The 27,014-nt window shown below is 34.0% G+C and overlaps 1 protein-coding gene across 9 annotated transcripts in view; it reads left to right on the forward strand.

The window, feature by feature from the left end:
- FOXP2 (forkhead box P2) overlaps positions 1 to 27,014 on the forward strand; it is a 612,807-nt gene that overhangs the window by 89,011 nt on the left and 496,782 nt on the right. For all 9 annotated transcript variants that reach the window (XM_058297231.2, XM_071215243.1, XM_058297230.2 and 6 more), the window contains exon 2: positions 6,079 to 6,203. The gene's annotated coding sequence lies outside the window, so the exon portion shown is untranslated. The remainder of the gene's footprint in view (positions 1 to 6,078; positions 6,204 to 27,014) is intronic.

Genomic DNA, 27,014 nt, shown 5'->3' on the forward strand with positions numbered 1-27,014 from the left:
AAAATTTCAAGACACATCAGTTGAAGTCGCAAAAACATTTAACATAGTGTATGTATATATTTCACTCAAATTTGATATGTAATTTCTCATAATAAGTTATAATTTGATTTCTTTGATTTTTGTAAAACTTCTGTATAACAAGTTATTATTTTTGTCATCTTGTAAATTGGACATTTTATTCTGCTTCTGTTCCTTCAAAACTGAGACAAGATTTTTGGCCTTAATTGTAGACTCTAAAACAGGTTCTTGTGTGTGTGTGTGCTTTCTTTTTTTTAAATCATGTGGCACCAGATCGTTTTATTTATTATTCAGAGATTGTTTGAACTTAGCAAATCTTTTGCTTTTATTTGAGGTTAATTTATTTCTAAAATAAGTGAAGAGAATAGTTTGTATTTTATTTCAAGCTATACTGAGTTTATCTGGACATTGTACATTTGTGATTGTAACATCTTTTGACAAGCAAATTAGACCGTAGAAAGAGCATTCAACTTGGAGCTTGGGGCATATGGTGTTACATTTTGCAAACGTAACTCAAAAACAAGTCTTTTTTTTTTTTAATCAGTGAGTGGTCATGTTCAGACTCATTCTTTAGTGTAGAAGGGAAAAATAACTTTTTATCCCAAAAGAAAATTTTAATCTCGGTAGAAAAATGTACCTTATAAATTGAAGCTAAAGGTAAGAGAGATTAAGAAACCATTGCATACAACTCCATTATTTTCAAAATTTAAAAATACAGCCTGAATATAAAAACAGTTAAGGAAGCAAAAATCCTACAAAGTAGCTATTTTGCTCATTATTCCAGACAAGTAGAATATTAATCCTGTAAAAACTTTTCTCTATTAAATAATGCTACAATTGAAAGTCAGTATCATGTATCTTATATTAATGTCAGAGTAATAAAAACCATTATCCTAAAATGATCAACTGAATGCATGTTACTGCATGTCAACATTCCTATTTAGACTTCGTAGGTAAAATATCCCAATATGTACACAATTTTGGGATTTCAACATATGGATAAAGATGAAGGAAGGTCTATCAATCTATTTTTAATTCAGATTGTCATTTTGTATACATGCTTTTACAGATGGTAGAGCTTTGACTGCCCATCAGAGCACCAGTACCTTTGAGACAGCTGTTGCAGATAAACCTCTTTTACATGGCTTTAGGTCAAAAGTAGTCAAACCTGTTATAGCACCTGCTTTTGCATATGCAAATCTGTTGTTTTGTCATATCATTAAACAAGGAGAGGTAACAGTCTCTTGGGTTGTAAATAAGTCCAGAACATTGCCTACATGAAATGAAATCCAGCAAAAAGACAACTGTGGTATCTGTTCTGTAGTCATGGGAGGTTGCTTCTGTTTAGGGCTGTTTCTGGAAGACTGCCCATAATTCAGAGGGAGGATAGAGAGGAAGAATATATTTGGAGGCAAGAAAAGGTAAGGTGTTTTCTGTCATTGACTGTAGGGTAGTTGTGAAGTTTGACATGCCCAGAAGGTACCAAATGCCATGTGGGCCCCCATACACCACATACCTCAGTTTTCATTATCTGGTGAGCCTGCAGCAGGATTTCCAGGCACTGGAGTCGACAACATGTCTTCTATGGTTTGGAGCTGATTGATCCATAGAAGAGAACTTGCTTGTGGGATCTTCCCTTGCTATAGAGCAACATAAATGATTGAAATGCTTTTTTCAGTAAAAACAGAAGAGTATCATTGGTTTATAGACCTTACTGCTTATGGGAAAGAAATTGTCAAATAATAACACAAGTATAGTTTGCTGGAAACTTTCACAGTAAGTTAGTGAGTCATTTCTTGTTCAGCTTTGGCATAGAAATAAAAGTGGGAAAACACAAGACAAAGAGAAAATATAAGGAAATTTCCCCCTTATTTACTGTATTCTTAAAAAAGACAGCGGCATAGAATAAAAATGGCATCTCAGGATTTTCAAAATGACTGAAGATTTTACTCTGCATTGTCATAGATTGCTTTGGGGGAGAAAAGGGAAATAGTAGAATTGATGAACAAATGTTACATGCTGTCTTTTTAGTTTATATTAGTTTACTATGATGTTGTTCCTAATTTTCCTTTCTGAAAAATAGTGCAGAATGCCTATACATAGAAAGTAATTTTACAAATCTGCTAATTGTGTTAATTATGTTGAAGTGTGTTTATTCTGACAAGGATTTACTGTGAGCAGGAGTGAAAAGATTTTCTAGCTTTGGGGGAAGTTTTTAAAATTCTTTCCTGACCTTTTAACCTTGTCAAATGATTTCCCTGCTCTTGACATGTGCATTATATTTGCAAAGGTTGGGAGTTAACTCTTCAAGGTATCAGGCATCATTTTTATTGGGATATTAATTCTCAGAGGTACTAATCTCATCAAGATTTGTAGGCATTTTCTTTCATAGGCCATTCTGATTTGTAGCTCTTTCTTTTCACAGCAGTGTTAAATACCAAACCTTCTCTGATATGGAAGTTCATTAGAGATATGTCTTTGATGGCAGCCCTTTCCTGGCTTCAGTTTCAAATACCTTGATGTAAAGCTTAAGAAGCCATTGTGTTGTAAGCCCTCCTTGATGTGCCTTATTTAGATCTGCATAGTAAATCAAGGAAAGTAAATAACAAGGCAGCAGATGGAAGCATGAAGATAAGGCCAGTGAACAATTGTATTTGTATTTTGTTATGATGTTGACAGGAGCTAAAATTCACTAATCTAGTTCAACTGATCTGCATTTCAAAGAAATCTCATTTAGCAGCAACTTGAAGGTTTGTAGGATAAAGTTCTTTTATTGGAGCTTTTATTGCATTCTTTGCTAATTTATCTGGTCAAGATTTAGCCTTGCTTACTTAAAGCTCCAAGCATGTTACAAGGAGTCTTAAATATTATGAAAGCATTAATGTCTAGACTATGAACTAGAGGTAATTACATATCCAGTCCTGAATAGGGTACATTTAGAAAATATTGTTGTCCAAACTGAATTGTCAGGACAATATAGATAAGATAGTTTTTGTGTTTTTTTTCCCCTCTCCTGCCTGTTTGCTTTGAGATATTTTCTACTTCATAAACAAGCTCATATACAATAAACTCCGAAATTATGCACAAAATAAGTAGATGATATTTATGGATGAATCCATTAATGCTGATATTGGTTGTGCCCTTTTGAGAAAGGGAGATGATTAGTTTACAGTGTCTGATATCCTTATTTGACTCAGTGCAGCTATAAAATATGTTAAATGTGAAATCTAAAGTGTTGGAAAAAGTATACAAAGAATATTTGGTATTTTCAAATTGCATTAAAATAATTTAATGAAAATTAGTTATATTGGGCTGTAGTCAGAAATATTAAATTATATACATATATTTACATTATTATATCATATATATGTATATTTGTACAAATTATTTATATGTATATTTACATAGTGCATATACAGATATATTTACATATAAATTACTATATATTTACAAACACACAAATTATTATATAAATATTTACACATATTGCATATGACAAAAATTAAATAATTATATATGTATATTTACATATAAACAATGATTTGTTGATATAAAGAAATAAACCAATAAAAATGAGAAAGAAGAACACATTAATGGTATTTTGGATGAATATATGTTATCATCCAAATTGGGGTACATTTGAAAGGAAAAAATAGCTATTAATAATTGCAGCAAGTATGAACCATATCAATCCAGGCAATCCAAGATGTATGGTCACCCTAATCATAGTTCACATTGGGTGTTAACTGTACCAGACACTGTGACAATTTCTTTACCAGCATGTCTGATTTAATAATTGAGAATTTTAATTGCCAATATTAATGATTCTTTTTTGCATATATTGAATTAATTGACAAATATACCAAGCATATTTTTTATGACCATAATTGAACTTAACTACTCAGTTAAAAAAATTGGTGCCCCATATATATCAAGATCTGTCCTAGGGAAATGAACATGATTAATAGATAGTTACAGTTATTAAGGATCTACCATTGTAGTTGAGAGTCTGAGAACAAAATGTCCATGTAGTGTGATAAGTGCAGTAATGATATAGATAATAATGTCCAACTAACATTTGGTATATTAGTCCTCTGTTTTTAAGGGTTTAGATGATAGCATATCGAATATTTGAATTTTTTGAGGAATAGTTTGATTCTTAAAAAAGTTGTTTCAGGACAAAATATAAGGTGTAGATAATTGTACATATAAACAGGTTTTTTAATATCATAAAAAGTACATTCACTATACATATTTTTTTTCCATAAAGGGATGCATTTCCATATCCATAATATAATTTTAGCCATACTCAAGCTATATTCTGTGAAGGGTCTGGCATATTCCTCTGACACCTCTAGTAGATATGGATGGCATTAATTAGCATAGGTTTTGCTGTAAATGACATGTCAGTCCAAGACAACAAAAAGTATTTGTTACTGTTGTCAATCATTCATCCTTTGTCAGTTCAAGAGGCTTCCCTGAAGGAATGTGCACTGATCTACACTGACCCAAAATACTGCAAAAATCATTTCTGTATGCTAGAAACCATCCATGCTAGAAACTATCCATGTCTGTATAGCTATATGGAAATATTCATATAGACAGTGTATATTGATAAATTTTAGCAATAATACTTTAAAAGAGGTCAAGATTAATTGAATATTTGCAAAAGAGAACACAATAGTTGTTTGTAATACAAATATCTAGTCATGGGTGGGTTATTATCTTTAATAGCTTTCAACATTTGTAATCAAATTTAGGTTTTGTTAATTTTGAATGATAGTAAGTAAATGATTCTAAGTACATTTATAATGGTTAAAAACAGAAGCGGATCCCAAGAGTATGAATTTGTGACCACGTAAATGGTTTCAAGAGGTACCCTTTTGGGCCACATTTACTGTGGCTTTATGTTTATCTATTCTGATATAGGTATTGATTGGCTTCATTTTAATTATTTACTATTTTTCCACTATACTTTTCAAAAAATAAATTTCCAATATAATAGTTAAATTTCTGAGCAAAAACTGGGTTTAAAGCATGGCAGGCTATCTCCAAGAATTGAACATTTCCCTGCAAACATCTATATTTTGTTTTCAATTTTGTTTTAAATACTCTACCATCATTATGGAGTAGAAGGAAATATGAGTAAATTTAAGATAAACCAAGAAGGTGTGATCTAGCTATGGCACAAGTGAAGACATTTATCTTAATATTTAATTTTAATAAGGCAGAAAGTACCATTAGAAACCATCATTTTGATACAATTTGTAGAAAAGGATCAGTTCCCTTGAAATTATGAATGTTCATGCCTCCAGTATTCACATAATCACTCTCCTCATTTTTCTGTGTCCCTGAAAAGGTAGGATGCATTGCATTTTATGACTTTGAGATTTGGTAGAGAATTAAGATGAAGCCAGATTTAAAACATTCTTGTGTTTTATACTCTAATTTGCCTAATATGCCTTGTTTAAACAGCAATTTACCAACCTTATTTTACCACCCTGAAAATTCTTATTCCAGATTTCTTGCTTTGCCTTACAGACCCTCTGCTACTTCTGGTCTGTCTCATGTTCTTGAAATCATCCTTTTATTATTCCATTAAACTTTTTAAAAATGGATTTTGCTATATATTTTTCTAATCATCCTGCGATTCTTTAGCCCTAAGACATTAAAATGAATGAATAAAAATATTTCATACCTAATGATCTCTGCCAGTCCATTCAGACTCATGGATATGCAAAATTATGTTAAAGTCTTATAAAAATATATTTGAATGGGCTTTTGTAGTCATTTGGATTTTGAATATTAATTTTCTCTTGCTATGCTGCTTAGCCATAAAAATAGAGAAGAAAATAGATGTGGGTTTCTTTCAGTGGTTTAGATTTAAAATACTAATTTTGTTTATTACAATGTTCAACAATGGCAATTCCTATTTTTTCTGTCTACCAAAGATCCAACAGAAATTAATGGGACATGCCAAACTCCTGTCCTCACCAGCAATGTATGAAGAAAGTTTGATGCATTTTGTAATAATTGATTAAAAGTATAATTCCCCCCTAGATCAAACAAATGATAGAAGTCTGTTGAAGCTTTGTCCTGACCTATCTGGAAGTAGAAGAATACCCTGGAGAAAGGAGCATTGTAAGCACAATCCTGGGAGAGAGAATTATTCTACCCTTCTGAAGGTAAGTCATCTGCACTCTATATTTTCTGTCCCTGTTTTTGTGCCTATTTAGGTATTACTAGGGAGTAATGTGATAATAGTATTGTTTGGAATTTCTTCCCTACAAAATTTACAGGTGTACTGGTTGTAACTTTTTAAGTTCAATTTATATTAACCTTTATTAACTAGCAACATAAATATTGCAATAATAATATTTAATGAAAAATGGATTAATTTTATGTGCATTGTCTGGGAGAAAACTGTTAAGAATTTTGAGAGTATTCTGATGAAAAGAAGTAATTTCTTTGAATTTAATATCTGCAATTGTGCAATGATAATCCCTTTTTGCACTGAACTTACTTTCTTTTATACTGCTTTTTACTAGAGATTGACTATCTTAATATGAAAATGTAAAGCCACAATCCTATAAGAGAGACTTTAAGTCCTTGAAACTGAATTGGACTAACTTTGTTTCCATAATCTACTATGAAAATATATAAATTTTATGGGCTCAGTGTACTGCAAAGACCAATTCCTTGTCTTGTTAGGAAGAATTTATGAGATGTGTGTTAATGATTTGCTGTTTAGAAAGTAGAAAACTTATCCTTTTGTTAAGTTCTGAAGCAGAAAAAGAATGGCAATGGAAGCTAATACTTGTTCTAGCAAAATTAAATTTCATATTCTCAACACTTTTTTTCTGGAAAATAACTTAGTATGTAATCCTTGTGATATTCACTTGATATGTGATGTAATGGTTAAACTACCAGACTTTTACTTAACAATTGATAACTTTTTCCATTCCTCACTGAAAGGCATAAATTATTGATTCTTGTTTTGATTTTTAAAAGTTTCCAAATTATGCAATAGAAAATGAATAGTTATTTAAATGCACTTAAATCATGTATTCCCCAGTTATCATCAAAATTGAAACATGATGCTTTACAGGTTTTAAATGTAATAATCTTGTTGACATAGCATCTGGCAGAGTTGTCAAAGTAATCTACAGTGAGAAATCTCCATAATTTCTAGGTTTAATGTGATTTATTTGGAGCATTCTGAGTCACTACACATTATGACTGTTGGAGAAAAGGGCGCACTCACTGGGACATGGAGACTGATTGCAGGCAGAAAGGTTATTGGGAAACTCTCTCAATGGAGGGGGTCTGAAGAATGGATTTCAGTCCCCCTGCCAACATGGCAGGTGTCTGAAGAGAGACTTCAGCGTACTTCTGGAAAGGGAGGATTTGAATTTTATACAGTACATTCCTAGGTGAGGAAATGATAATCGGTGGGAGGGATCGAGGGTCCAAGTGAGGTGCAGGGGCCAATAGGAAGCCCTAGAAGCAAAAATATTCCCTTGTAGGCTAATGGGTAGTGGGTTAGGTTGTTATGCTTTCTTGTAATGCTGGAGAAGCAGGTGGCGCTTTTATCTGGAAGGAGTGAAGGTCTCTGTCTCCTCTTACTCCCGTTTCCATGTGGTTTCTTTTTTCAACCTTTGGGGAAGTGCCAGGCTTTCAGATGAGTAGGCTTATTGGAGGGTGGGGGGGCGCTTGTCTTTCCTCAATGCATGTCAGGGGGAACTGAGTCACAGCTTGTTAATCATTGCAAACCTAGTGAGAGGGAACCTCTATCAATGGCCATTCCTGACAATCTGTAATTTAAGTTAGGATTCTCAAATTTAGCAGTGATTGCTTACAAAGAGAAAGCTTTAGGTCATGACTTAGTTGTTCAGTTCAAAATTTTTTTCTTAAAACTAGATAAAAATAACTTGGAGAAAGACGACAGGCATTATCATTCCCTTCATAGACAAGAAACAATTGTTTTTCATTTAAAGCTACTTTTTTATTATTGAAAAGCTTGTTGAAGCTTAAAAATTTATTTAAATTTGGTAGATCAGTTGTGTACTACAATTTAACAGTTTGAATCTGATGAAAGATTGGAAAATAATGCCCTTTATGGAAAGGTTTGCTGACTTCATGGCTTAATGTTAATGAAAATGAACAAAGTTCAGCAACAATAACATGAGTAAATCTCACAAACATAACGTTAAGTGAGAAAAGCCAGACACGAAAGAATAATACTGTATAGGTTCTCATACAAAGTTTCAAAGCTAGACTATTGCATTTAGAGGTATGAGAAGTGATTACCACAAAAGTAACCATAATGGTTAAATTGTAGAGTAGAGGAATGAGGTTAAACTTTAGAGAAATGAGGAGAAATTGTAGAGACTGGTGTGGAGTCTCTAGGAGCTTCTGGTATGTGGCAACATTCTGTATTATCTACTGGTAGCATGGATGTTTGCTTTATGAAAAACTATCGAGCTGAACATCTGTATTTTGACATTTTTGTCAAATTATTTTGATATTTTTGCATATGTTATGTAATTCATAGAAGTAATTGAAAAAGCAATTACAATGTTAAGTAGAATTCTGAGAAAAGTTGAAATAATTTCAATCTATCTAGACATAAATATTCAAAATTAAAAGGTAGAATTTAAAAATCATTATTTTGTGACATTACAAAGTGGTGAATTTTATTTGGTGTTAAGGTCCATAGGATATGACCTCTGAATTTTGTGATAATTTACTTACCTAGCATAAGCTTGCCTTTAAGGTAAAGATATTAGATATTTGGTTTGAGTTTTTTTAAAAAAAATTAATATGTGTTACATTAAATGTAAGCAAACATCATCCATTCTACAATAATGAACTACTCATTTTTATTGAGGTTTTCATGGTTTCTTTCTTTACATTTTAATTTTTTTATCAGTTATCTACCAAGTTCAGAAACAACTTCTTGTTTAAGTAGGACTTTGATTTGTTATATTTAACAAGAGAATACTGTAAGAGAAATGAAAAAGACAGATGCTTGTTATATTTTCTTTTAATAGAAAAGTCTAGTTGTAACAGCTGTGTAAGAAATATCAGATATGGGCCACTTTCTAAGTCCTTTTTTGCCTTGTAAAGTCCTTCCTTCCCTCCTAACCTCCCACCATCCTTCCTTCCTACTTTCCTTCCTTCCTTCCTTTCCACCTATCTACCTTTCCTCTTTCTTCCTTCCTTCCCTCCCCCCTCCCTCCTTCCCTGTCTCTCTGTCTCTCTCTCTCTCTTTCATTTCCTATTGATAATTTTCCAAAAAGTGAACATAACCTTATTTGATTAGTTGACATTAAGAGAAACTAGGGATTCATTATTCATAAAAATGAAAAATCCCCCCTTTTCTTCAAGGTCTGGATATAACTAGGCTTAACATAAATGTCTAGGGAGACTGCATCTGTTGCTATTGCATTGTTGTGTTTCTTTGAAAACTTGGCATTTGTAAAATATCTATACTTTTGATTTGTCTTGGCCATAGCCCAGATTACCAAGGAATTAAATTTTGAACATGTTCAACTAAGAACATGTACAAATTTTGAACATGTAGCAACCTTTCCTTTGCCATATTGAAATTTTGGGAATAGAATCAGATTTTGTTTTAAAAAACAGCTATGTTTCTTCATAGTGCCAGAATGATTTTTTGTTGTTGTTAAAGAAGCACAGAGAAATACTTACATATTGAAAACTTATTTTAAGCATACAATAGAGGAAGCAGCACCCATTTTTGTATTGGACAGACCTGGGTTCAAATGTTTGCTCTGCCACTTGTTTTTCATATTGATCTTGGGTAAGGTTTTTCATTGGAAAAAAAACACACAATAATAATAATTTCCTTATAGGGTTGTTGTGAAGATTAAATGATCAAATATAATAAGTACCTGGCACATAACAGGCGCTTAATTAATGGTAGTGGCATCTCTCTTGCTATTCCCTCTCTCTCTATGTAGATGTGTGTATAAATAAATAAATAAATACACACACAATTACATGTATATGGACATATGCACACATGTGTATATTATGTGTGTCTCTCTATATATACCAAAGAGCTATTTTTTGTGCAGCCATTTATTCTATTTATTAAATTCAGAAGCAGAGAATTCTTCTGGAAAGGATATAGTTCAGGAATCCAGAAAAAAATGAGTTCTTTCACCATGTGGAAGTAAGAAGAAGTTATTTCTTTGTACCCTAGTACTTCCCTAACTTTATATTAACATATCTGAATGTTGATAAATCCTTAAAAGAAGATCTAAAGGATAGTTACATATATTTTACAAATTTCTGCCAGGCAGTGGAAGAGTAGTTTTTTGTTTTGTTTTGTTTTTTCTTCAACATGTAATCCATAGGTCATACTACTATATCTTGATTACATTACAATCCACAAAGAGTACATTAGGCAACTTGAGAAGATGTGTGGGAATGTGGGAAGCAAAGATAATTTATTTATTACATGTCTGAAAAGAGAAGTGTCAGTTTTGACAGGACAAAAAATATATAAGGTAAGAAATGAATCTTTCTGAAAAATTCACATTCATGGGATTTACTTTTGACCAAATAGCAAAATATCAATTTCTTGGAAATGATTGTTCATCTGAGTGGCTGCATAAATGGTGTGGATATTTGTAGAATTTTAATTCAACAAAATAAGGTGTGATATTCCATGTTCTCTTATAAAAGTAAGCTTTCTAGCTAAAGCATCTCTTGATATCCAAAGAAAATATTTATCTTGCCCACATATCTTTACCGAATTTATGTCTGTGACTGGTAAATGACTACCTTAAATCTTAGCTAACTGACTACTCTCAGACTAATGGGGGTTTACAACAAAGGAATAGAATGCTTAAACTCTAGGATTATATCCCATCCAACTAAATGTCATGAAAGCTTGACATCTTGGTTTTAAGTGATTATTATTAAAAATAACATAAAATGCAAACTAATTAGAACTGGTTTATTCCCTATATCTTTTTAGGTTTTAAAGAAAAGATGTCTTTCAAGACAAAACTTCTTGTTAAACACAAAATGGATGTTGATTTCCAAATTTATTGAAGGATGAACTTCAAAGTCCACTTCTAAGTTAATGATGCTAATGATATCTGGAACAAATAACAGTATATTCTTGGAACTATTAATACTTTTTAAGTGGATACATCTGTAATTTTGTTGAGTTGACAGTTATATTTATGTAACTACTGTCATCCATATGCTTCCTTTTGATTTGAGTCATGTTGAACAACATAATGATACAACAAAGTAGTCTTGGGTCAGGGATTATAGAATTGTTTTAAAGTATATGTTCTCCACAAATACAATCTAAAGATCGTTATTGCTTAACTCTCTTAAAAGTTTAATGATTTTATTACTGTTCTGTTGGAAACTGAGGCACAGTGGCCTCTCAAGGAGAGAGGTGCTGTCTCCATGCTAGTGCTGTCTCCATGACTAAGCTTGCAACTTAAGGAATGCAGTGATTGGGAGTTGCCGGCAAATGCGTGGAAGCTGTTAAAGGCTGAAAGAAAAGATGAGCGCATATCTTTTGTAATGTATAGAACACTTAGACTTTGTACCTTGAGATAAGATTTTTTAAAATTCCTTAGACTATGGGTAATGCTGATACTTAATACATGTTGCTCCTTAATGTTACATAGGCTAGTGTTTGTGTGTATAGGCATGTACACTGGGGTATATAAGACCTCCTTATAAACAATAAAGTTGTCTGAGGGGTCATTACTCGCAGACCCCCTGATCCCAGCTCTCTCATTCTTTCTCCTTGTTTCCTTCTCCCTTTTCTCTTTCTTTCATTCCCTGATACCCTTTGGGTCCAAATCTCCAACATTGTTCAATGTATAAGACCTTGTCTTGCAAATTAGAATGTAGTAATTTTTACATATGAGATGAATTTTATTTTATTTTTTATTTTTTAAGATTTATTTTATTTATTTCTCCCCCCGCCTCCTGTTCCCCCCAGTTCCCCTGTTGTCTGCTCTCTGTGTCCATTCAATATGTGTTCTTCCGTGTCTGCTTGTATTCTCATTCGGTGGCTCCAGGAACCAACCTGGGATCTTCCGGAGTGGAGGAGAGGCGATTACTCTCTTGCACCACCTCAGCTCCCAGTTCTGCAACATCCTCTTATTTTCTCTCCTCTGTGTCTCTTGTTGAGTCATCTTGTTTCACCAGCTCTCAGTGTTGGCTGGCACTCCTGTGCAGGGCAGCTTTCCTGTGCTGGGTGGCATTCCCACGCAGGGGGGCACTCCTGCATGTGGCGGTGTTCCAACGTGGGCCAGCACTCTGCATGGGCCAACTTGCCATGTGGGCCAGCTTGCCCTCACCAGGAAGCCCTGGGTATCCAACCCTCGACCTTCTATATGGTAGACGGTAGCCCAATTGGTTGAGCCACATCCATTTCACTATGTGAGATGTATTTTCAATTTGTCCAAAAGGCATTAACAATATTAAGACCTAAAATTTTCATATGAAGTAAACACATACCAGCTGTCTCAGGTAACTCAAGCTATAAAGAATATTTGCTCATCTGCTGCTGTGGGCCAATTGGTTAAGAATATTTTTCATGGAGGATTATTTTAAAGATTTTCTTCACTCCAGAACCCCAAGTGATAGTTGTCTTTAAGATTTTTTCTTTGAAAATTTGTAAACATGCAGAAATATAATAGTCACCCACATATTCAAATTTGGCATATGTTAACATTTTGTTTTATTTCTTCAGATCTTGATCTCTCTCTTTTAAGGAAATATACCTTAAATATAGTAAAAGCTTTATCTTCTCATCTTGCCCTTTTTTCTCCCTCTACAGTTACTTTCCTGAAGTTTATCTATATTCTTATACTTTCAATTTTTTTATATAAAATTTTGTTTAAGTGGCATCATATTCAATATTCACTTCTGCACTCAAAATTATGTTTAGGGTATTTATCCATGTTGATATATTCAGGTTTAATTTTTGAGAGGCTAGTATTTTTTAAGTAAGCTTTTATTGAAGTATAATATAGAAAGCTGCACAAATCATAAATACAATTCGTGAGGATTTTTCACAACATAAGCGCACATGTGCAAACAGTAACCAGCTCAAGAACCAGGACTCTTGAAGTACTACCATCCTTTTGCCACGTTCTATTTACTATACACTCCTCCCCACCTGTCTTAGTTTGCCAAAGGGCTGCCAATGCAAAGTACCAGAAATGGGCTGGTTTTTATAATGGATATTTTATTTAGAGTAAAAGCTTACAGTTCCATGAAATATCCAAATCAAGGCAAAAACAAAGATGCTTTCTCAAGGTCCTGCCACATGGTGAAACAAGAAGGCTGCCAGTCTCTACAGAGGTCTCTGTAATCCCTTCCAGAATCTAGCATGTCCTGAAGCTCAGCTGTGGGTATCCAGGCAATGGGCTTGTCTCTTACTGGGCTTCCTTTCTCAATCTTGGCTGCTTTGTTTTTCCCCAAGTTCAGCTGTGAGCTATTAGGCATATAGCTCATTTCTCCCTGGGCCTCAGCGCTCTGTGTCTGCCTGGACTTCTCTCTTTTAGTTCAGCTGTTGGCAAACCTGGAGTCCTTTCTCTTATATTGCAGAATAAAATATGGCCTCTACCTTTATGTGTCTCTGTTTCTATCATTTCCAGTAAGAGGGTGAAGACTCAACCTGAGTCACAACTCACTCCTGATATAGTCCAATCAAAAGAATCTCACCCCCACAGGAGTGGATTAATTAAAAAATATATTCTTTGTCTTTTGGGGACTCATAAAGGAATTTCAAACTGTAACACCACTGGAATAACTTGACTTTTAACAATATGGATTAGTTTTGTCTGATTTTGAATGTTATATAAATAGAATCATTTCGTGTATAGTCTTTTGTGTCAGGTTTCTGTTTCTCACTATTTGATTTATGGGCATTCTCCATTGTGTGTAGTTAATTATCTATTCTGAGAGTTAGATAGTATTTCATTACAGGGATATACCATGATTTATCTATATTCTGAGGCATTTAGGTTATTATCTTATTTTGAACTATTAGGAATAATACTGCTCATAAGATTCTTGTACATTTTTTATATCTTATGTATATCTGCATACCTAGGAGTAGAATTTTTGTATCATAGGGTATCTATGTCATAGTTATGGATTGAATTATGTCCCCCCCAAAAGATATGTTCAAGTACTAGCCCCTATATTGTGAATATGATCCTACTTGGAAACAGGATCTTTGAAGATGTTATTAGTTAAAATTAGGCCAAACAGGATTAGGGTGGGTTACAATCCATTATGACTGCTGTCCTTTAAGGAGAGGAAATTTGAAGTCTCGAAGCCAAACTCAGCATGTAAATTCCCCCCAGCATGGGACATGACTCCCGGGGTTGAGCCTACAGTCCATAGGTCACTCCAGCTGTATTTTTTCCATGCTTCTCCATATTCCCAACACCCTGCAGTGATGATATACATTTATTCTAGCTAGCAAAGGACACTCTTGCACCTGTACCATCAACCACAATTCTCACCCACCTCTTGGTTTACTGTGCTATCCAGTTCCTAGATTATTCTCTAGCATTCTGTCAATTGGCATTTACATAACTAGACTACCATTTTCAGTCACATCCCTATTTATAAACTAGCTGTTACTCACTGTGAGTTACCATCCACTCTAGACATTTCCACACTTTTACAGGAAAGCTAATTAAAACTTCTACATACATTAAACATCAGTAGTCCACTCAGTCCTTCTCTTATTTCCTTTACGAATCCACCATCTACCACCAGGTCTTGAAGATATTTTCCAGTAATTTCTTCTGGAAGTTTTATGGTTCTTGCTTTTATTTTTAGTTTTTTGATCCATTTTGAGTTAATTTTTGGATAAAGTGTGAGATGGGGTCCTCTTTCCTTTTTTTCAGCTATGGATGTCCAATACTTTCAGACCATTTGTTGATTAGATTATTCTGCCCGAGCTGTGTGAGTTTGACAGGCTAGTCAAAAATCACTTGACCCTACCTGTGAGGATCTGTTTCTGAACCATAACTTTAGTTTCATTGGTTTATTGTGTCTGTCTTTAGTCCAGTGCCATGCTGTTTTTACCACTGTAGGTAGGTATTATGATTTAAAGTCTGGAGATGAGGGTTCAGTTTTCCTTTTTATGATGTTTCTGGCTATTCAGGACTCCTTACCCTTCCAAATGAATTTAATGATCATGTTTTCAATTTTTTCTTTAATGCTGGTGGAATTTTTATAGGATTGCATTAAATCTGTATATCAATTTGAGTAGAATTGACATCTTAATGATATTTAGTCTTCCAGTTCATGAGCATGGAATGTTCTTCCAGTTAGTTAGGGCTTTTTTGATTTGTTGTAACATTGAGCTGCAGTTTTCTGAATCAAGTGCTTTACATTATTGGTTAAGTTTATTCCTGACTATTTGAGTTTTATCTGTCATATTTTATTTTCACCACTCTTTTGACATTTTTAGTTACTTTTATTGATATAATCTTCATTTCTAGAGTCTCTTGAAGGCCCCTCTCTCCTGTCTTTTCTTTTCAGGCTCTAGCACAGTCTTCAGTATTTCCTGAAATTCTGGTCTCTTGCTTAGAACTTCTCTCAGCTTCTGTTTATCTGTGAATATTCTAATCTCACCCTCATTTTTGAAAGATAGTCTTGGTGGATATAATATTCTTGTTTGGAAGTTTTTCTCTTGTAGTATCTTAAATATATCAGACCACTGTCTTCTTGCCTCCATGGTTTCTGGTGAGAAATCAGCACTTAATAAGTTGGGAAATTTTCTACCATTATTTCTTTAAATATTCCTTCAGCCCCTTTTCCCTTCTCTTCTCCTTCTGGGACACCCATGACATGTATGTTTGCATGCATTTTGCTGTCATTTAGTTCCCTGAGACCTTGTTCAATTTTTCCATTCTTTTCTTCATCTGTTCTTTTGTATGTTCACTTTCAGGGGCTATTTCTTCAAGCTTACCAATCCTTTCTTCTGATATTACTCTAGTAAGCCAGATGCAAAGACACCAACAAAAATTATTCTCTTTGTCATTTTAATTTTTCTGTTCAAGCTTCTTTTTCTGTTCTCTTTGTTTGGGAAGTACTCCTCTGTTTACATGATAGGTGAACTCCTACTGTACTTCAAGACGTACTTCAAGCACTACCACAGCAAGGTAGTTTCTTTTATGTCATTTATGAATATTTGGTAGAAGATTTATCTCAGACTCAGGAAATTTAAGTACCTTGTCCAGCTACTGGGTTAGAGAGCCAGAATCTGAGCCTTCACATGTCTGATTTTAAAGAATTAGTCTTTAATTGCCTTTTAGTTTTCTAGGCACAATTATTATTTAATAAATATTTATTAAGTAAATGCATCAATGAAAAGATACAATACTGTATGACTTAATCATAAAATAAAAAGACATTTTTAGGATCAGTGGGAAGAAGTTACTTCACCGATGCAGAAGATCAAGATTTTGGTGGAAAGAGAAAAGAAATTCCTATTTGTAGGATGTGAAATTCTAAGCCAGATAGAGTTAATCTGGCTTGTACTATCCTAAACAAGATGCTGCTGGCTCTCTGAAAAGTATGAGACTGAATTTAAGTAAAATTGGGCGTGAAAGGAACAAATTCCTTTTAATTAAAAAGGGGAAATATATAGCATATTTTTTTTTATTGTACTTTAATTGCTTTATACATTTGTGCTCATTCCCTTTAATTGAAATGTTAGGTTCTTTTGAACATAACTGTGCCTTTTCTTTTCTTGGCATCTCCTGCAATGTCTAGTTCTACTTGATAATTAGCTTTTGTGTGTAAAGTAGATGATGGTAACTTATCTATTCATTTAATTTTAGGAGCACAACTTCAAATATTTTAAAATAGAGTAATGTAGCTGATAATTATTTTATCCATACCAATAATTGGATGCATTAATGTATATGAAAAATAGAAATAACTCTTCAGTACTGGGTTTAATGTTATCTTTTTAAGAAAGAAAAATACTAGGGTATGGATAATGTCAAGGACATACTCAGTGGAGAAAAGCAGTTTTTGTGGGATCTAGGCAAGAAGAATATCCTATTCTAACATTTAACTAGTAGGTGAGTTTAAATATCTGTGCAACTCTATTTCAGGACTTATTTTGCTTTTCCATTTCCTTTTGAATATCAAGAGATATTCACATTTAGAAGGACATATTCTTATTAGCTCTAATGAGTTTTTTTTTGGTAAATGAATTGAATATAAACAACTATTATGTTTGTATTTTTATAAGAAAGAGTTCAAGCTAAAGATCCCAGTCATATAATTAAGAGGACTAATCCCATTCAATCCTTGAATTTTTCTATAGAAATACAATTCTTAAAATATGTACTCAAAAGAAAAATTCCTGTAGAATTTTATATTATGTTCAGATGAACTATTATACTACTAAAACAAATTTAATTTTGATTGGGAAAATTATTATTATTTTTTGTACATTCATAAATGTAGACATCTAGGCCATTGCTGGCACTAGGGAAGTTGGGAGGTGGGGGAGATATAACACATATTATGTTAAATCAGAGAAATGATTGCACTGGGCAGTTTTTGTTTGTAGAATGCAAGAAAGGCTGAAGGCCTTTGTACAGTTCAAAGACCACATTCCACAGATATAGCAGTTGGTTGCCTGCAGGGCTCCTAAGAATTGGTGTGTGTGTGTGTGTGTGTGTGTGTGTGTGTGTGTGTGTGTATGAGGGGGAACAGGTTGATAGAGATCTGTATCACAAAGTCCAGACTTTCGGGCTGTGTGTTCATAAAGAAAACAAACAAACAAAAAATGCTTGTATCTTTTTGAAAAGTTGATTAGAAATTAGCCTCATATTATTTAAGTATATTTTAAATATAGCACTTTTGCCTCAATTTTTATTCTGTACAATAGAGAAATGACATTCTTATTTAGCCTTTGCTGTCTCAATGTTATTTAATAATTTTTTTTCAGGTTAAGGTTTACATGTTCAACTGTAAAAGCATAAAACTGCTATTAAACTGTTGCTAAACTTTGTAGAGAAATGTAAACAAACTATTTCACAATCATATATTCAATTATCATTTATACAATTAGCATATTAAGTACTTTGGAAAAATTAAGAGAGCCTTCTTTAACTTAAAATATGTCAAAGAGTAGTTTTTTCAGCTAGCATATCAAGACTTGTGCTGAATTAACATTTGAATTATTTCCCTACAGAAAATATGAGTTATAATTTCTAATGTTAAGGGAAACAATGTAGCTGAAAGTTCTCTGAAAACTGTAAATTATAGGAGAGATATAAATTAGCATTAAGTTTCTTAAAGTGTCTGGTATACATTTTATTATGTATGCATTTATAATAATTACATCAAATTTGGGTAAAGTTTTATCAATGTAGTTTGGCTATATCATTACATTTTTTAAAAACAGCTAAGTAATTATACACTGTAATGATTTTGGGGTTTAGGAAAAGTCCCAAAACCTTACCTTGAACTAGTCATGAATTCATAAGAATTTGGAATAAAGTGTTTTGTTGAGTCCAGATTTTTCCAACTTGTCATATTCAGCTACCAGAATATTAATTAGTATGTTACAGAACAAGAGAAACATTAAAATTGGAATTAACTTTGAAGATACCTGTGTGTTTATTGTCATAAAAAGTCCTTTATTTCTACTTTTTAAAGATTTGTTACTTCTGAGTTAAGAAATGCTTAAAATATACAAAACAGGGCAGAAACTAATTTAGCAGAATCCATAAACCCACCATTCAGATTCGATAGATGTTACTATTTTGCCATTATCTATTTTAGGGATCTTTATTTTTTTAAAAGACCAAAATATTTTGTTTTAGTCTTGAAACACCCATTTATGAATTGGTTATTTAATGGCAACATCCTAAGGCTCTTAACTGATATTTCTTTTGAATTTTATTAATGGATTGACCAGTGTACTTTCCTCAAAATGACTGGCACTCCTTGATAAGCAGAATTTAAAAAGACCCAAAGGCGCTTCTGTTCCAGAAATTTTGATTTCCTCTTTATTATTTACATAAGATCTGAAATTATTTTACTTGTCAATTTTAAACTATAGGACTTTGCGGGCTATTTTTATGCTTAAATTATTTCTGGAGGGAGTAACACATTAAATGAATTATTAAGCATTATTACCATTACTCCTTAGCTGGAATGGTAAAACTGGATTCCAAGAAGAGGATGCATGGAAGAAAGGTTAGGTTCACCATCAGCATTTCATTTGATGTGTAGAAATGGAAAATTCCAAATGAGATGTGCAACAAAGAATCACAAAATTCTTCAATGGGGCTGTATGAAAAAGGAGAAACAAATGAAAACAACATATGAGGTCTCTGACTTTTGGCAAAATCTAAGAAAAAATCAGCAGTTCCAATGCTAATATATGCAAAACTGCTGAGGGAAACTGCTTTTCAGTTTGCAACGTGCATTAATATAATTTCATAAGCAGATGTTAAACACATTTTACCAATGAGAATATTGAGTAATGAGGAAGTTAAGTAACTTTCTAAAAAATCTCAAGCTAGGAGGTTAAAAATATAGAATTTGGGACCAAGTTATATATTTTTTAATTATTTTTAAAGATTTATTTTATTTATTTCTATCCCCTTCCCCCCTGTTGTCTACTCTCTGTGTCCATTCACTGTGTGTTCTTCTGCATCTGCTTGCATTGTTAGACAAACTGTCTCCTTTTGGTTGTCATCTTGCTGCGTCAGCTCTTTGAGTGTGCGGCACCACTCTTGGGCAGGCTGTGCTTTTTCCATGTGGGGTGGCTCTCCTTGTGGGGCACACTCCTTGCATGTGGCGCACCCTTATGCAGGGCGACCTTGCGTGGCATAGCACTCCTTGTGGGTATCAGCACTGTTCATGGGTCAGCTTACCACACAGGTCAGGAGGCCCTGGGTATCAAACCCTGGACCCTCTATATGGTAGGCAGATGCTCTATCTGTTGAGCCACGTCTGCTTCCTGACCAAGTTATTTTTGCCATTATATACAACTGTTGACTATACCGTATTTACTTCATATGATTCATTGCCTTCATTACCAAAATGTACTTCCTCCACCTGTAAGCTTATCTAAATCTGACCTAGGTTTAAAAAAACAGCCCAATTACTATATTTCCCTAAAACATTCCTCACTAAATACAGCCCCCTCCTTTTTCAGAATGCTTAATATTTGTAGTAAATGATGTAAGCACATATTTTTATTGTCTTCTTTATTCCAGTAATATTATGTATGTATGTTATTTATTAAACTGGTTGTCACCTCCTTCAGATCTGTGACCTGGCTTTCAATTCTTTGGGTTCCAATTATTGCCAGCACAGTACTGCGTAATTAATGGCTGCTCAGAAACACATGACTTTGGATTTAGTCTAGCATTCTAGCCCAGCTCTGATGATCACCAGTTGTGTGATATTGGAAGTTAATATATCTGAGCTTTGATTTCTTCATCTGTAAAAACTGGATACAAATAAAGGGTTGTTGGGGAAAATTAAGTTAGATATTAGCTCAGTACCTGGAACATAGCAAATACCCAATAAATGTTAGCCCTTCTTATCATTATTTACCATTATCATCAACAAGTTCTCACAGAAGAAATGATTGCCCACAGAACAAGCTCTTATAAGAAAATTTCTCTAATCTTTTGGGTTCCATATAGCAAATATAAAAATATACATCATGAAAATAAGCAAAACACATTTTAGAGAGCTTGGTGTATTAAAAAAACAAACTTTATCTATGCTTAAAAATTTGGACCTACCTAATAAACAAGGAATCCCAAACCCCAAGTTTTCCTTAAAGTATCTACTCCTTTCTATTTCACTGTAACAACTTTTAACTCTTTACTTTCAAGCATATTCAGTAGCAGGAGTTCTTAACCCGAGATACTTTGAGCACAAGGATTTCCTGATAGAAATTAATTTCAGTATGATTAGTTTCCTCTGTAATTCTATGATTTTATTTTATTTTATGTATTGTATTATGATTCCAAAGATGGATACATAGTTTTCACTAGACTGACAGGACTCATGACACCCAAAACACCTCAAACTCCCATCAGAAGTCTAATTTATTTTCTGCAGAGCATAGTTATGGTATGCTCAACTAAAAATGTGAATTGGATTGTGTCACTCTTTAATACTAAAGCCCTTGTACTTGGATTAAAATACAAATGCCTTACCTTGGCTTTGAATTGCCCTCTTTAATCGGACTCCTGCCTAGCTTTGGCACCTCATGTGCTGCCATTTTATCCCCTTTAATTCGCTCTGCTTGATATCACTGGCTTTCTGATTTAGTTCCTGAAACTCTGCCTGCCTCAGGGCCTATGCACTTGCTGTTGCCTGTGTTTGGAATGCTTCCCTCCCAGCCCTGTGCATACCCTGTTCCTTCTTATGCTTTGAGTCTCAGTTTATATAACAACTTTTCTGGGAACTTTTCCTGCCATCTATCTAAAGTAATTCCCTATTCCTTTATTCTCTTATTCTTTACCATAATTCATTCCATCTACTTATTTATGTGTAACAAACACATAGGTGTTTAATATTCCTACTATTATGTAAATTCCATGATGGCATGGAATGTGTGAGTCTTTGTCATTCAGTACAGGACCTAACCTTTGCAGATCAGTGAATTTATTGAATTAATGAGTGAATTAGGGGCACATGATGGTCTACTATTTGGAGGTATAAACTTTTTGTTTATTCATCAACTCATTTATTAGACAATGAAAAATGACAAACCAGCTATAACATAAATTCTGAGTCGTTTTCAGAGTACTTCATGAGTCACAATTGAATGCTTTAATCTCCTCAGTTATTCAGAAACAAAATGTAGTAGTTCATTATATGGCAGGGGGAGCCATGTATAAAATCAGAATTCAAAAAACGTGCTTAACTTACATTTATATGTTACACCTCCCATCTGCATTAACCTAAGCTTATCCCCAATTAATTATATTTCATGATAACTTTGTCATATGACTGATTCACTTGAATACTGTATACGAAACTTAAGTGCATGAATTGAAACTACCTTTCTATCATATAAAACATCTATTTAAAAATTATTGGATGACTATAATTTTTTTTTAATCACACAATATGTTACACAATATATTTGGTTCATAGTAATGCAGCATACAGTATTTGTCCTTTTGTGTCTGACTTGCTTCGCTCAACATAATATCCTCCAGGTTAATCCATGTGGTAAGTCAGTAGCCTTTTATTATTGTTATTCTTCAATTTAAAATGTTTGTTGAATTTAGAATGGATTTTTCTGTTAAAAAGGAAGTTTCATTTCAGTGACATACAGATTCAAACAGAAAACTTAAAAAATTATATATGGAAATAAATCCCTCAAATTTATACCCTCCCATTCCACACACTTCTCCAATATTTTTCTGCAGAGCTGGAGAAAGTCAGTGATAACCTGACAATGGTTTCCTTATTATCTTAAAGAATCAGAGATCATCTTATCCTGCATGACCTTATAATCTATAGAAATGAAATACATAATTAATAGAATTTGGTTTATACCTTGATCATTATTTGGAGGACTTTCTTAGATGAAAAAAAGTTTGGAAATTTTCTTCTTGAAGACTAAATGATCTTTGTTGACTATATTACTTTTATTCTTCTAATTCTTTAGGGATGACTAAATGCCAGGTGGTTCCAGTAATGATGAGATTTTTTCCCCTTCCTTTACTTGTGGTTCAACATGATTCATAAATGATTGCTTTTAGTCTTCACTTCTTGGCTGTACTGATTCTTTATAAAGTGTTTCATGCAAATGGATAATGACTACATATTTATGGAGGAAATTTTACTTTAGGTCAGCTAGTATATAATGAGAAGGAAAAAGAAAGGATATGCATTTAATTGATAAATCCCACTACTGCTTACTCCTTTTAGAACTCTGAGTAGATAAGGCAATTATTAGTATGATATTATTTAAACAAGTGCCATTTTACTATGATTGTTTTCCTTACCGAATGCAACTTGTGCCTAGTCCCAATTCTTAATATTTTTATATCTTAATATTCTCTTTCCCTCTCTTCTCCTCTCTTTATCTTCATCTCTCTCCCTTTCTTTCCCTTTCTTCCTATCCAGTCTTATCCTTTCTTCCATAAAAGGTGGAAAGAAATGCGTTCAATACCAGAGAATGTAAACATACAAATGAATAATTCAATACATAGTAAAAAGAATTCTAGCTTGAGATAGAGAGGCAGTGTTGTCTTGCCATGTGGAGTAGTGTAGAGGAAACAGGAATTCCTACCTTCTAAAAGGGCTTCAGTCAGTTTTGTTTTTTTTTCCAGATGTGCCAAGTGCTCCAAATTTTGAGGATTTCTGTAATATGGATCAGCTAGCATGTTGGCTTGTCCCCACTGCCAGCCAAGGATTCAGCTTTTTGAGTTTGGCTAAGTTAGCTCCCATGCATGTGTTAGCTTTCTGTCTTCCAAAATTTTATTGCCATTGTCTTTGTTGAAATTTTTATCCTGGCAGATTATTCCTTGTTTAACAGTCTTTGTTGTTTTTCTATGGTTTCAGGAGGGAGAAAGGATAAATGCATGTAGCCCATTTCTGTTTTTAACCCTGAATATTTCATTCCAGTTTTGGCAGAGGTATATGAAATATCTAGTTACATACAGAATGAGAGAAAGAGGCACTTCCAAATAATAAAGAATCCCAAGAAAGAAACCAATCCTGTAACCCTATACATTCCCCATCCCTATTAGTTCCCTGTTTCTTTAAAGTGTGATTTGAGGTGAGAGTGGGTGATAAAAACTTTGAGCTTTCCCTAGAGGGCTTTATGAAGCCACACTTACACATAAATGTTTACAGGGAATATAGTACCAGTCAACCCCCAATCTTTTTCTGTTAAAGAATTATGAACTTTAAGCCTGATTATTAATTCCTTTCAATATTTAAAAATAATTTAGGTAGTTTTACAAACCAATATATATGGCAATCAATAGTTATTTTTATTTCACTTGTATGGTTTATACAAGTAAAAATTCATTTAAAGGTGTTATGATTTTAGTATTTACTGCTACATTGCTATTCACTGCTGCATTGACCCTAATATTACTAGAAGAGAGTTTCTAATCAAAGGAGGGTGCCATGTAAATTTTAAGTAATTACATCGGTATACTTTAATTTCCATACAATGAAGAGATTCTCTACACTTTAATAGAAATACACATGGAGAGCTATTGAGTATATTGGAATGCTTTTTTTTTTTTTTTATTTGCTTTTTATACTTCATTTCCTCATTCAGTAACTCTCAAAAGCGTTCTTATATTTCAATTCCTACGCCTTAGACCAAGTGTTCTCAGTGCTCTCTTTCATTGTACCATTTTTAAAGCAAATATTTGTAAAATACTCTTTACTATCCTGAAATAAAATACAGAGATAATACACCCTACTTGCATACTTACTTGAAAATAATCTATATAAAGCTCTAACACAGTTTGTATTAAGTATCTATTTATATGAATAATAAATGCTTGTATGTATATCTCCATGAATGGGATGCTAGGAATGCAAACTGATATTAATATTTTGTACTGGAATCTCAAATACTTAGAGCAGCACCACTGTTGGTGTTGTGATATTCTAAAAGAATAACAACTTCTGGTTAAGCAATGGCAAAACAAAACATATCACTTGATTTACATGGTAGCTACATTCTCAGAAAATTCAGCATATTTTAAAACCATACAGTAATCATCATATTCAAATATAAAATGGCAATAGAATCCAGGCTTAAAAGATTTGCAAACATGTTTATACCAACAATGTCCTCTAGGGTATTGCAGGACATCTAGCATCTCCTGATCTTACCTATTAAATACTAGCAGTTTCAGTAAATATAGTATGAATACGTAAAAAGATTATTGCTGTGATAGGGAAAAGGGTTTTATGTTGGATATGTGGGAGTACTGTAAATTGTATATATAAATTACTGTGATCTAAAACTTTTGTGAAGACAAGCTTAATAATTAGGAAAAAGAAAGAAAAAGAAAGGACATAGACACTGAGGAAAAGATGGAAGAAGTTGCCTTGCCAATTTGCATACAGGGCAACACTTATTGCAGTGATGGAAGGCAAAACATCAAAAATAAAGCTTTTGCATTTTTTAGTTTTTTGATACCCCAATTTATTTTTACCTTAATTTTTCTAAATTAATATGTATTCTATATCTAACCTTTAAACTCATCACTATATTCCATTTTACTATTAATGGAACCTGGCAATATATTGGGCTTCATTTTTGAAGAAGTTTTGGATCACAGAGAGGTTCAAAAATGGCAGGAGAGGAATACTGGTGCGGGATGCTATTGACAGGGGACACATGGTTGGCAGGGAGTTCTCCAGGGCATATATCCAGGGTACATAAAAATGTTTGGATATTTTCATAGTGGTTACAATTAAAAACAACAACTGAGGGAGTGCTGAGTTCCTAGCCAGGGGAGCTCTATCACATTCCCTAAAGGAACAGCAACAATCCCCCAAGTGCAATGGCAAAGACCAAAAAAGAAGGAAGGTCCAACAATGAGCCCTTGATACTAATGACTATGCTTGTGAGCCTGTGCACCTGAAATAAGAACTAGGTCTAGAGCTGCAGGGTGCCTAAGAATTACTGCCTGAGAGCCTCTGTGTTGCTCAAATGTGGCCAGTCTTGAAGCCAAACTCAGCATATAAATGCATTGCCTTCCTCCCAGCATGGGACATGACTCCTGGGGATGAGCCTCCCTGGTACCGAGGGATTACTACCAAGTACCAGCTAATGATGTAACTAGAAAATGACCTTGAATAAAAGGGTCAACTCGGATCAGCAGAATATCTCAGTCTACATATAATACCAGGAGTTAAAAATGCTTTTTGACCTGAATAAAAGGGGGAAATGGAAAGGACAAATGAGTTTATGTCTCCAAGAAGAGCTGGGAGGTTATCAGAGGGGTTGCCCTTATGCACACCTCAGCAGAGACCCAGAGACAGATAAAGTAGATACAACCTCAGGTATTGGTTCTTTTGAGGGCTACAGAGACCCACAGATTCTATAGTCATGGCAGAGCACTTCAGTGCCATGTCAGTTGGTCCTACTTTGGAGTTTGTGTTTCTGTGTGGTGGAGCTGGACTCAGATGTGATCTTTGTTCACAAGCCTCTCCTGTTACTTTTACCAGATCTGTAGTTGACACTGGGGTTTAGTGTATACCCAGGGGACCTGAATTTCTGGACTGTCCATGTGATAGCCAGGCCCTGAGCCTCAACAGACTTGCAACTCCTACACTCTGGTTTATTGAACTTACCCCACTCAGCTAACATGGAGGTGAAGAAGGTCAACCACCACACCAGGGAACCAAGAGTGCCTACAACTGAAAGCAGGAGAATTGCATCCATGATCTATGTGGAATCTAAGCCCCCTCTTGATATAGATGTGGAGTGGACAGAACCATTCCAAGGTCCACAGGATGGAGGACTAGAGTATGGATTAGAGTGGACTTACTGATATTCTATTCATGAACTATTGTGATTAGTAATCAAAGAAAATGTGGCACTGGTGTAGAGAAAGTGGCCATGGTGAGGAGAAAGTGGCTATGGTGACTGCTGGGGGTGAGGAATGGGAGGAAGAGATGTATGTGGGGGCGTTTTCAGGACTTGGAGTTGTCTTGGGTGGTGCTGCGGGGACAGTTACCGGACATTGTATGTCCTCCCATGGCCCACTGGGTGGACTGTGGGAGACTGTGGGCTATGGTGTGGACCATTGACCATGAGGTGCAGCGGTGCTCAGAGATGTATTCACCAATACATCTCATGATGATGGAGGAGGTTGTTGTTATGGGGGGAGCAGTGGGGTGAGGGGGATGGGGGGTATATGGGGACCTCATATTTTTTTAATATAACATTAAAAAAATAAAGACAAAAAAAA

This window comes from Dasypus novemcinctus, chromosome 5 (genome assembly GCF_030445035.2).
Source record: "Dasypus novemcinctus isolate mDasNov1 chromosome 5, mDasNov1.1.hap2, whole genome shotgun sequence".
In the NCBI taxonomy this organism is placed as follows: Eukaryota; Metazoa; Chordata; class Mammalia; order Cingulata; family Dasypodidae; genus Dasypus; species Dasypus novemcinctus.